Below are 11,020 nucleotides of genomic sequence, written 5' to 3'. Positions count from 1 at the left end.
GTTTTCTCCTACTAGAAGAAGCCTTGATTTATCAAGAAGGGAGAACATTATAATTAGACGCATGCGATGGAGCCAGGTTTCTAACCAGCATTTATTAAATTTAGGCACAAATTTGTGTATTTTTGATATTGATTTTATTCACAGGGAGTTTTTCTAATTAATGCTTCACTGATTCTCCTACTAGAAGAAGCCTTGGTTTATCAAGAAGGGAGAACATTATAATTAGGAGCAAATCCTATTTATCTAGGGAGCCCTGTTCCTAAGTAGTTTAATGAGCAGGTTTAACATGGATTATGTTATTCCGCAGGGGTGTCGAAATCGTGCCCTCCAGCTGCCGTAAAATACAACCCCCCGGGGATTTACACCAAAAAGTGGCTTCTATTGTCAACTCATCCTTAAAAGATGTATATTTTAATTTACACAAAGCCCAGATACCTGAATGATATCACACAGTCCTCAACACTTTCATGGGAGCATGTACCTGGCTTATATACGTTACCATAACTAAATAAAGTAAAATAGTCTTTTATCATAAACAAATTTCTAGCCCTACATCTAGAAAAGAACCACCTCTGTAAAATGAACAGCCTCCAGCGGTGGGGAAAAAGACGGGTAAACTCATTACACCTAGACACCCTATATAGTTCTAACGCTCCATTTCTCAATTTTTCTTTTGTTCTTCAGCTTTACCCCTAAAGCCATTTTCGTGATTATTATTATTATTACCATTGTTACCATTTATTTATATAGCGCCAGCATATTTCGCAACGCTGTATTATCCCATCTTGATTTGCTTTGGAATGGCTAAGTTTGCCCATCAAGATCCCCCACTACCACCCTCATACTTATGAGCAGGAAAACAATGGGTGGTCTGCATCTTGAATTCTTAGGTAGTTTGGCCTAGGGGGATTAGGCATGTTGCAGGGTTTTAGTTGACGAATAGTCAAATTCGAATTCTTAAAGGGCCAGAGTATGATAAATCTCAAAAATCGAATTCAATTTTTTTTTTTAAAAAACTCGAATCGAATTTGGATAACTCCATAGTCTAATTTGACAGTTTTGATCATAAAAAAAATCTGAAAATTCGAATTTTCGATTCGACCCTTGATAAATCTGCCCCCAGGGGTCATTTACAGAGACCCCCAGGCAGGACCGCCATCAGAAATCGCAGGGCCCCATACGACAAAATTTCCTGGGCCCCCTCAGCTGCGCCCACCGCAAGCCCCACCTACAGGTCCGCCCTCCTCACCCCACAGGTCCGCCCCCCACCACACAGTAAAAAACAAAAAAAATATTGGTGGCTAGGGTTCCCACATGTTTATAAAAAATAAAAATAAATTGGTGGTCAGGGTCCCCCATAAAAAAACATTTGTGGCCAGGGCCCCCCATTAAAAAATATTGGTGGCTAGGACCCCACATGAGAAAATAAAATTGGTGGCCAGGCCCCCCCACATTATAAGAAAATTGGTGGCCAGGGCCCCTTAAACGTCCATGCCTTCCCGAAGTCAGCAGCTTTCAGAAAGATGGGGGGCCCGGCTAATCGAGTAAGTGTGGCGTAGCCAGGCCCCCCTTACCCTCGGGCCCCCTACTACTCTCCCACCTGCCCCCCCCCTAATGGCGGCCCTGCCTCCAGGCGCAAGTACAAGAGCACAAAGGGTCCCTAAAAACCCTGCTTGTGTCCATGGCCTGGCTGGACTCCGCACCTAGATTTCTATTGAAATTAGAACTCATAATGGTGAGCAAGTAGTGGGTGGGAGGGGGTACACTTACATGTCTCCCCCACCTGTCACTCTGCCAACTGCAGACAGCTTTGTATTTATGGGGGACCAGAGTGATGGTGTAAATTTGAAGAAGTATTGTATTTAATTATGTTCCAAACTTTATCCAGCTATTTTGCTGCACATATAGGGGCAGATTTACTTACCTCCGAAGTTGCGCCAGCGTTGACTTCGCCGCACTTCGCCAGGGCTGCGCAAATTCACGAAGATCCGAAGTTGTGCACAAGTTACCGATCGTTTGCGAAGTTGCACTAGCAATGTTACCATAGGTGCCATATGTTATCAAATGTAGGGGGGAATGAGGGTACCCTAAAAAAAAATTTCAATCTTTTTCAGCCTATCACCCTATAAAAAGTAAAAGCTGCCAGCGTTTTTTTGGGACTTTGAAAAAATTTCAACTTTTTTTTTGGACCGTCCCTATCTACTCTATTGCACTTCGCCTGGTCTGAGGTGACGAAGTAAAGTCTGGCGCAAGAGGTAACGTTCACGAAAATCCGCAACTTAGTGAATTAGTGTAGTTACGTCCCTTCGCCAGAGCACAACTTCGCCTGGCGTATGGGTGCTAAGTAGCACTAGACTAGGTCAACTTCGCTATCGAATTTACGCCAGCACCCTTTAGTAAATCGGCGAAGTGGCATAATGACATCACGCTGGCGAATTTTCGCCCTTTAGTAAATTTGCCCCATAGTGGGGTGCGGAGATAAAACTAACATTCAACATAAATTACACTCGTGAATTTGTGTGGAAATTTCTCACAACTGAGACTATTTCTCCTCATTTGGAAAAGTTACATTTGAGATGGAAATACTTCCAAAAGAGTGCATTTTCTTGCAGTTTATCAAAGCAAGCTTTAATTCTCCATGAAGTGTTTCACCTTAAATTTTCCAAAAATTGCATAGACTGGGTCCAATGTAGAAATGAGGAATTATAGAGCAAGAGGCAAAATAGTGGACAGAGGTTACTTGGCACAAATCTCTTACTTTGATGATGATTTTTTTCACCTACATGTAAATTCATCTGGTCCCCCACCTGGACCCTGAGCATCGACCGTGTCTGATTTCAGCCCCCTGCCCTGGAGGAGAGACGACAGTTTAGTTCCATCAAATTTCAGACACATCCATCTTTTGTGCCCTTTTAGGAGAGAAGAGTAATACACTACTAATTTATTGCCTATTCATTCAAATCATTGCAAAATTGTGACCAAAGGTGCTGAGGTCAAAATCTATTGTTTGCTGCAACACAGCATTTTCTGCCCCATTTGGCAGTTAAAAGCTACTTAGTTTTTTGCTCTATATAATGCCCTGGATTGTTCTGCCTTTGCCCTGAAGGCTGCTGGGGAGATTCAATCCTGAGAGATAATGACGAGCATTCCATCTGAAGGGTCGCTAATCTGCACCCACAGCTAATACTGTCGCTCCTTTTCTTTAACCCTGCAGAATAAAGGCTAATTATTGACTTCTGCACGGCATGTGGCTGCGTGGCTACATAAAGCCAATTGTATAATCTCCTAAAGGGTTCAAATACCAAGAAATTTGAATTAACTCTAATAGTTGTGTTTTCCTTGCACGGTCTGACCTTGTTCCTGGGTTCTTAGTTCTGGCCAGTTTGGGACACCTTTGGTGGCCATGAATGGTCTCCATGCTGTGGCTTTACAACTGTTGCTTAAAGTATAGTACAGGTTTGGGACTTGTTATCCAGAATGCTTAAAGGACCAGTAAAAGCAAAAAAATGTAAACAAAATTAGTTAGTATGCTACGAAAAAAAAGACACCAATACATGTTAAACTTTAAAGTCGCTAAGTATTTATTAAGAAATAACTTACCCAAACTCCCCTTGCACTCCTCTTCCGATCGATGATCCATCATGCGATGCTCCATTTCTCCTCCCTGCCTTCCTTATATCAGATAGCCAGGGAGGAATAATCGAGCACCGCACAATGGATTGTCACCCATATCGCCGTTTCTGAAGAGGAGTTTTGGTAAGTTATTTCTTAATAAAGACTTAGCGAATTTAAAGCTTAATATGTGTTGGCGTCTTTTTTTCGTAGCATACTAACAATTATTTTTAGAAATTTTTTGCTGTTACTGGTCCTTTAAGACCTGGGTTTCTCACAATAATCAATATTTATTTAATATGAATCTTCATACCTTAAATCAACTAAAAAAACATGAAACATTAACTAAACCCTATAAGATTGTTTTGCCTCCAATAAGGATTAATTATATCTTAGTTGAGATCAAGTACAAGCTACTGTTTTATTACTACAGATATGGGATACATTATCTGGAAACCCATTATACAGAAAGCTCCAAATTACCGGATGTCCATCCCTCCATAGAATCCCTTTTATCCATATAATCCAAATGTTTGAAAAATATTTCCTTTTTTTCTGTAATAATAAAACAATAGTTGTACTTGATCCCAAACTAAGATATAATTAATCCTTATTGGAAGCAAAACCAGCCTATTGGGTTTATTTAATTATTTAAATTATATTCTAGAAGACTTAAAGTATGATGATCCAAAAAGATCTGTTATCTGGAAAACATCAGGTCCCCAGCATTCTGGATAACAGGTCCCATACCTGTACAGAGAAAAAGGAAATCATTTTTAAAAATTTGGATAAAATGAAATCTATTGGTGATGGCTAGTGATGGGCGAATTTGTCTAGTTTTTGACGCTGGCGCCCGTTTTTGACACCCGTGCCCGTTTTTGACGCCGGCGTCCGTTTTTGACTCCGGCGTCCGTTTTTTTCGACGCGGCGAAAAAAATGTTTTTGACGCTGGCGAATTTTTGCCGCAAATTTTTGCGCCCGTTTTGCGAATTTATTCGCTGGCAGCGTATCGCGCAAATTCCCCGCATATTCGCGCCTGGCGAATAAATTCGCCCATCACTAGTGATGGCCATCCTATAATTCTGAGCTTTCTGGATAACGGGTTTCCGGATAACAGATCCCATACCCGTACAAACTGGAGTCCTCAACTGACTGATCGATGGCTAAACATTCACAGATTTGTGGTCAATTTTATAAAGCACCCCCAAACCAATGAATTCCTAAGCATGTTGGACATAATATAATATATAATACACAAAAGCCATGAATATCCTGTAAATTATATCCTTATAAACGGTGAGTTCTGATGTCATCAGTTATAAACGGTGAGTTCTGATGTCATTTCTGTCACATGACTCACTGAAACTTGTGTATTATAATAAATAAAGTACCCCCAGTTGTAAAATATGAGGATATTAGAAGTTACCTCGGAGTTCCATGACCTGTATAAAAACACTCGGCCTTCGGCCTCGTGTTTTTATATGGTCATGAAACTCCTCGGTAACTTATAATATCCTTATATTTTACAAGAGGGGGTACTTTATTCACTATATATAATATTGTTGATGACACAGATTATGGTGAAGGCTTTAGTTGTCCTTTAAGAGTAACTATGTTTTTTTTTGTTGGAGGATGGGGCAATACAGGATATGCATTCCCTCTAAATAAATGAACAAGTCTTTCAGTTCTAGTCTTAACTTATTTATACAACTTTCACACGAGATTGCTCAGTAATGCACTGGTTTAGATTTGTTACAACCACAATGGGACTGTGATAACACAACATTCCTCGGATTTCATTCTCACCCTCCATCCACAGGGCCCTTTGTGTATTCTGTGCTCACAGCCCTACCTTTAAAGGGCCACCATTAAATGTTACGGTTGCAGTTGTGACTTGGTTTCCTTGGCCAACAAGACTCAATTTAGTGAGCCCTAAATATTTTTATTTTGTAATTCTTGTCCAGTGTAACCAGTCATCTAAATTCTAAGCTCCTCTGCAGGGGAACACCATTACTTAATGTGCTATATAATACAAACCCCAGAACCCTATATAGTCCTTCTCCATCATTTCCTATATAGTGAGCCACTGATAGAGCATAGATCAAATTGTATTAAAGTGACAGTGGCAGACAGAAATCTATTAAAGGAAAACTATACCCCCAAACAATGTAGGCCTCTATAAAAATATATTGCATAAAACAGCTCAATTTTCATAATAATACTTTTTTAGTAGTATGTGTTATTGGCCAATCATAAATAGAAAATTGTAATTTTAATAAATAAGGGCCACCCCCTGGGATTGTATGATTCACAGTGCGCCGAAACATACCAAACAAACCAAACAAACCATACATGTTAGGTCTCATGAGCCAATTAACAGACAGAGTTGTGTCTTTTGCTTCCACACTTCTTCCTGTTACAGTTAGAGCTGCAGTATTTCTGGTCAGGTGATCTCTTCCTGTTACAGTTAGAGCTGCAGTATTTCTGGTCAGGTGATCTCTGAGGCAGCACACAGACCATTACAAAATGTTGGTTCAAGGCATGAGATGTAAAAGGGCAATATTTACTTAAATATATATACCAGTTTGGTAGGATTCTTTAATATACCACTTAATTTGATATAAACTGTTCATTTTGGGGATATAGTTTTCCTTTAATTCCACGGGAAATGTCAGGAGCCATTAAAACCCTGTAAGGTCGCCATACACTATAAGATCCGCTCATTTGGTGATGTTACCAGATGAGTGGATCTTTCCCCAATATGGCCACCAAAGGCAGGGCAATATCGGGCTAATCTGATTGTTCAGCCCTAGGGCCAAACAATTGGATTACAACGATGGGAATAGACGCCAACGGGACAAGGAACTCATCAACTAGCCGCTGCAGTTCTCGATCACAAGGGAAAATCAAACATGCCCGATCAATATCCAGCCGGTTTTTGGCATCTGTCTAAAGGATCAATATCGGCAGCTTAAACTGTTCCTCTATGGCCACCTTTAGAGGCCGCATCAGGCCTGTAAACCTTCACTATATAAAGTCAATTATGGGTATGGGATCTGTTATGCAGAATGCTTGGGACCAGGCGTGTTCTGGATAACAGATCTTTCTGTAGTATGGATTGTCATTCCATAAAGGAGAATTCAACCCTAAACTTAGAAAAACCCTACCCCCCCCACCCTACATAGAACCCCCCTCCTCTTCCCCCAGCCTAAGTGTTGCCCCTAACTCTTTACTTACCCCTCGGTGCAGATTCAGGCATCGGAGTTCACAGGCGCCATCTTCTTCTCTTCAGAAATATTCGGAATGAGACCGGCATGTTGAAGCATGCGCAGTTGGAGCAATTTTCTGTTTTATGACAACTGTTCATGCGTCGAAACTCACAAAAATTGCAGAAAGGTCGGTCTCATTCTGAAGATGACAAACGGCTGAAGATGACACCCGTGAACTCAGATGCCTGAATCTGCACCAAGGGGTAAGTAAAGAGTTAGGGGCATTTGCCCGGGGTAACACTGAGGCTGGGGGGAGGAGGTCTATGTAACAGGGGGGTAGGGTTTTTTTTAAGTTTAGGGTTAAATTTTCCTTTAAGTCTACTAGAAAATAATTTAAGCTTTAAATAAACCCAATAGGCTGGTTTTGCCTCCAATAAGGAATAATTCGATTTTAGTTGGGATCAAGAACCAGGTTCTGTTTTATTATTACAGAGAGAAAAAGGAAATCATTTTTAATGGAGTCTATGGACCATGGCCTTTCTGTAATTCTGAGCTTTCTGGATAATGGGTTTCCAGATAATAGACCCCTTACCTGGTTTTAAAAAATAAACTAAAGTTCTTTATTTTGAATAGTTGTTATTCAAAATAATACCTTCATCAATACACTAGATCACATGGAAATCTCTTGCTTGCTATAGAACACAGCAGCAGTTTGCAATAAATTTTGGGAAAGTGGCCCATAAGAGACAGTTTTGTCTAACAGGAATAGCCAATCAAAATAAAGCAACCAAACTACTCAATACACCTGAACAGAGTCCTTTATCAAAAACGTTGCGGGTAGTGATGGGCGAATTTGCGCCGTTTCGCTTCGCCAAAAAATTCGTGAATCTCCAGCGAATATGCAAATAATTTGTGAAAAGGTGCCGGCATCTCGTATTTGATGCCAGCGTCCATTTTTGATGGACGGCGGCCTCATTCGCTGGCGAAAATGCGCCGGTGTCCAAAAAACGGACGCCGGCTTCCATTTTTTTTTGGCGCTGGCGAATTTTCGCAGATTTATTCGCCAGCGCCGAATCGCGCAAGTTCGCCGTGAATTTGCGCTTGGCAAATAAATTCGCCCATCACTAGTTGGGGGTATAAAGTATATATTTTAGGGTAGATGCAGGTTTCCTTTGCCTTTATATCTAACAGTTCGGCTATTAGCTCTAGACATACACATCAGCGCTCTAGCAGTCTCTTGTGAATGTAATGATTTCCAAGTGACGTAATGGGCGAGTGCTTTTTTTGGCCCAGGTAAATGATATGAATGCGCTCCCTTGTTAAAAATGCATTTTTTTTCATAGACTATTCCTGGAATGTATTGAGAACACATACAGTAAATCCAAACGCTTGCCTGACACTAGAGAAAATATTTCTGGTTCAGTATTATGCCCCATCAACTGTTATCTTTCCCTTAGTCATGAGCAGCCCCTCGGAATATGTTAATGCTTGTTGCACCTCCCAAAAACTGCAGTTCAAAGAGGAAAGGATACTGTATATTTCCATTCTCAGTGCCTTCCCTGTGTGCGTCTCACCTTCACTTATTTCTGTTCATTTTGAGACAATTTGACATTTTATTTGGAAGATGGAATGGAGAGTATGGGCAGCACAACACTTATTGCATTGTTAATTTAGTTGCCTGCTTCTGTACTATTAGGGAGTTATTTATCAAAGGTCGAATTTCGAATTCATTCAATTTTTTTTTTTTTACTCTAATAAATTTGAACGTACTCACAACTCGAATGGGAGGTTATTTATGCAAAAACTCGAAGGTCTAATATTCAATCGAATAGTCCCGACCCAAAAATTCAAATTGAATTTGAATCACATTCAAATTGAGTTTTCCTCTGAAAAAAAAAAAAAATAGAATGTCAGGAAGGAAATTAACATATATAAGAGTTCAAAAGACCTCTGCCATTGACTTGTGAATGAACTTGGAAGGTTTTAGGTGGCAAATATTCGAATTAGAACTGTTTCCATGGCCGAGATGTGATAAATCTCACGTTCAAATTTACATGTGAGTTGGTGCTTTTAAATTTGAATTTGGACACAAAAAAATTTAAATTTACCATTTGAACCTTAATAAATCTGCACTTAAGTGTGGTGTTTCTGCTATCTACCATACCTATTGAATAAGCTTTTAGTGTGTAGAATGTGTGTGCGTTCTTTAGGCAAAGCCATCTTCCATTGACTCCATTTTAATGAAATAATTAAAATTTTAAAAAATTATTTCCTTTTTTTCTCTGTAACAATAGCTTGTACTTGATTTCTACTAAAGTATAATTAATTCTTATTAGTCCCATACCTGTATCTGAAATGATACCTGTGGGGAAAGAAATACCCAATCGGGATTTGTAAAAATTTGTAAATAATGTATACATTTTTTTCTCTCTGGTTGGGTGTTTTCTCAGCATGCATTAAAGCCCCGAAAACGACCCGTCGGATTTTCCGAAAACTGGTGATTCTCAGCTCAAAAATACTAGAGCATGTTTTTCAGTAGTGATAGACAATAGCCATTAAAGTCAATAGAAGAATCAAGGGCGGTCTGGTTGCTTATCCAACCTTAGCCTTAAGGTAAGTCACAACTAGTGAATTGCTAATCAAGCAAGGAAGCATTTAAATGGAATTCGCAAACTGTGGAATTTGGCATATCAGGGAGGGATCTTTCCATGTATGGTCAACTTAGGACCTCAATAGTGATGTGCAGTAGTGATGTGCAGGCTGTAGCGATGTGTGGGCCGACCTGATACCCGCGGTTCGGGCGGATTCTGGCGGACCTTGCATGCTCCTCGCGGGTGGTTGAGCTCTTTTTACTACTCTCCCCGCCAGCGACCTTCCAAATGCCGGCTTCCAACTTCCGGGTTGAGTTTTTATAGACCTTCGCCTCTCGCCCCGTCCCTCTTGTTATGTCATCAGTGGGGTGGGTCAGCGCGGGTCTATAAAAGAGACCCGGAAGTCAGGCTCGGGTGGTGGGAGGTCGGGTTGCGGCCGGGTGTGGGTCAGGAATCGCCCCGTCCCGCACATCACTAGCAGGCTGATTGATACCCACAGGCAGGTTTATAAAAGGAGGTGGGGAGGGTGCACTAATATGCAGGTTGAAATATGGCCAACCATTGTGAGTTAGGGTTGGGTGCGGGTCAGACTGGGGAAATTCACTCCTGCACTGCTACCAAAGCTCTTGGAACCAGAGGTGTGTATAGAAGCAGCATACAGAGTGAGAAGACATGGGTATGGGTTGGGTACCTACAATGGCAACATTAGTTAGGGTTAAGGTTTTGTGGGTTACAATAGGACACGGGTTGAGTATTTCCAGACCCATTCATCACTAGACCTCAACCATAAAATGATGTGGCCACCTTATGGTTTCCCAATGTTGGGAAGGACATCTACTGCATATATATTAAGAAAGACCACCCTCCTACAAAGTTTACAATCTGATTTTTGGTGTGTGAAACACATGCAAATTAAATAAGTTACCTCCGGGCACATGGAACTGACAGGGAAGGGAACTGGATTTCTTTGCTTCACTGATTATTTGTTCTGTTTATCTCCTCCAACTACATATATATGTATGTGAGTCACCTAAGAGCTTATCAGAGCCGCATATTCATTTGCTGGTTATTGAAATGCAGCCGTTTTCAAAGAGTGGAATGTTCTGTCCCTCAGGCAAGGTCTTGTGTCAGACACAAATTGGTCACCAATACAAATACTACAGGGCTTGGATCATTGGGGGAGGGGGGGTCTGAAGGCCATTTAGGCTATAATTTGGGGGGGGACTTTTGCTCTTAGACAGCCCAGCTTGAAGAACAATTAGGATGAAATTTAGGGTGGAAATATACTTGCTGTCCTAGATGGTGGAACTATGGCCAAATTGTGGATACACCAATGTTGCTCTCGATCTCTAACCTTTTTATGAGCTAAGAGGGCCCTTGCCAATCACTGCCCTAAAGATAAAAACATCAGAGTTTGGTCCTTATACATTTATTTGGGCTATTGGTGAGTTATATTGCTAGTGACTCCTACACATTTGTGGTGCCCAGAAACCAAGGAAGATCATGGTATAATCCAGTCAGCTGTCTTAACTTTATATTTTTGTGCTTTAAATGGAATGAGGAGATGGCATGGGAAATAAAACATGCAATATTCCCTGAAATAACTCT

The sequence above is a fragment of the Xenopus laevis genome, chromosome 6L, assembly GCF_017654675.1.
Source record: "Xenopus laevis strain J_2021 chromosome 6L, Xenopus_laevis_v10.1, whole genome shotgun sequence".
Lineage (NCBI taxonomy): Eukaryota > Metazoa > Chordata > Amphibia > Anura > Pipidae > Xenopus > Xenopus laevis.
The sequence above is the reverse complement of the archived record's forward strand: the minus strand, read 5'-3'. Positions refer to the sequence as shown.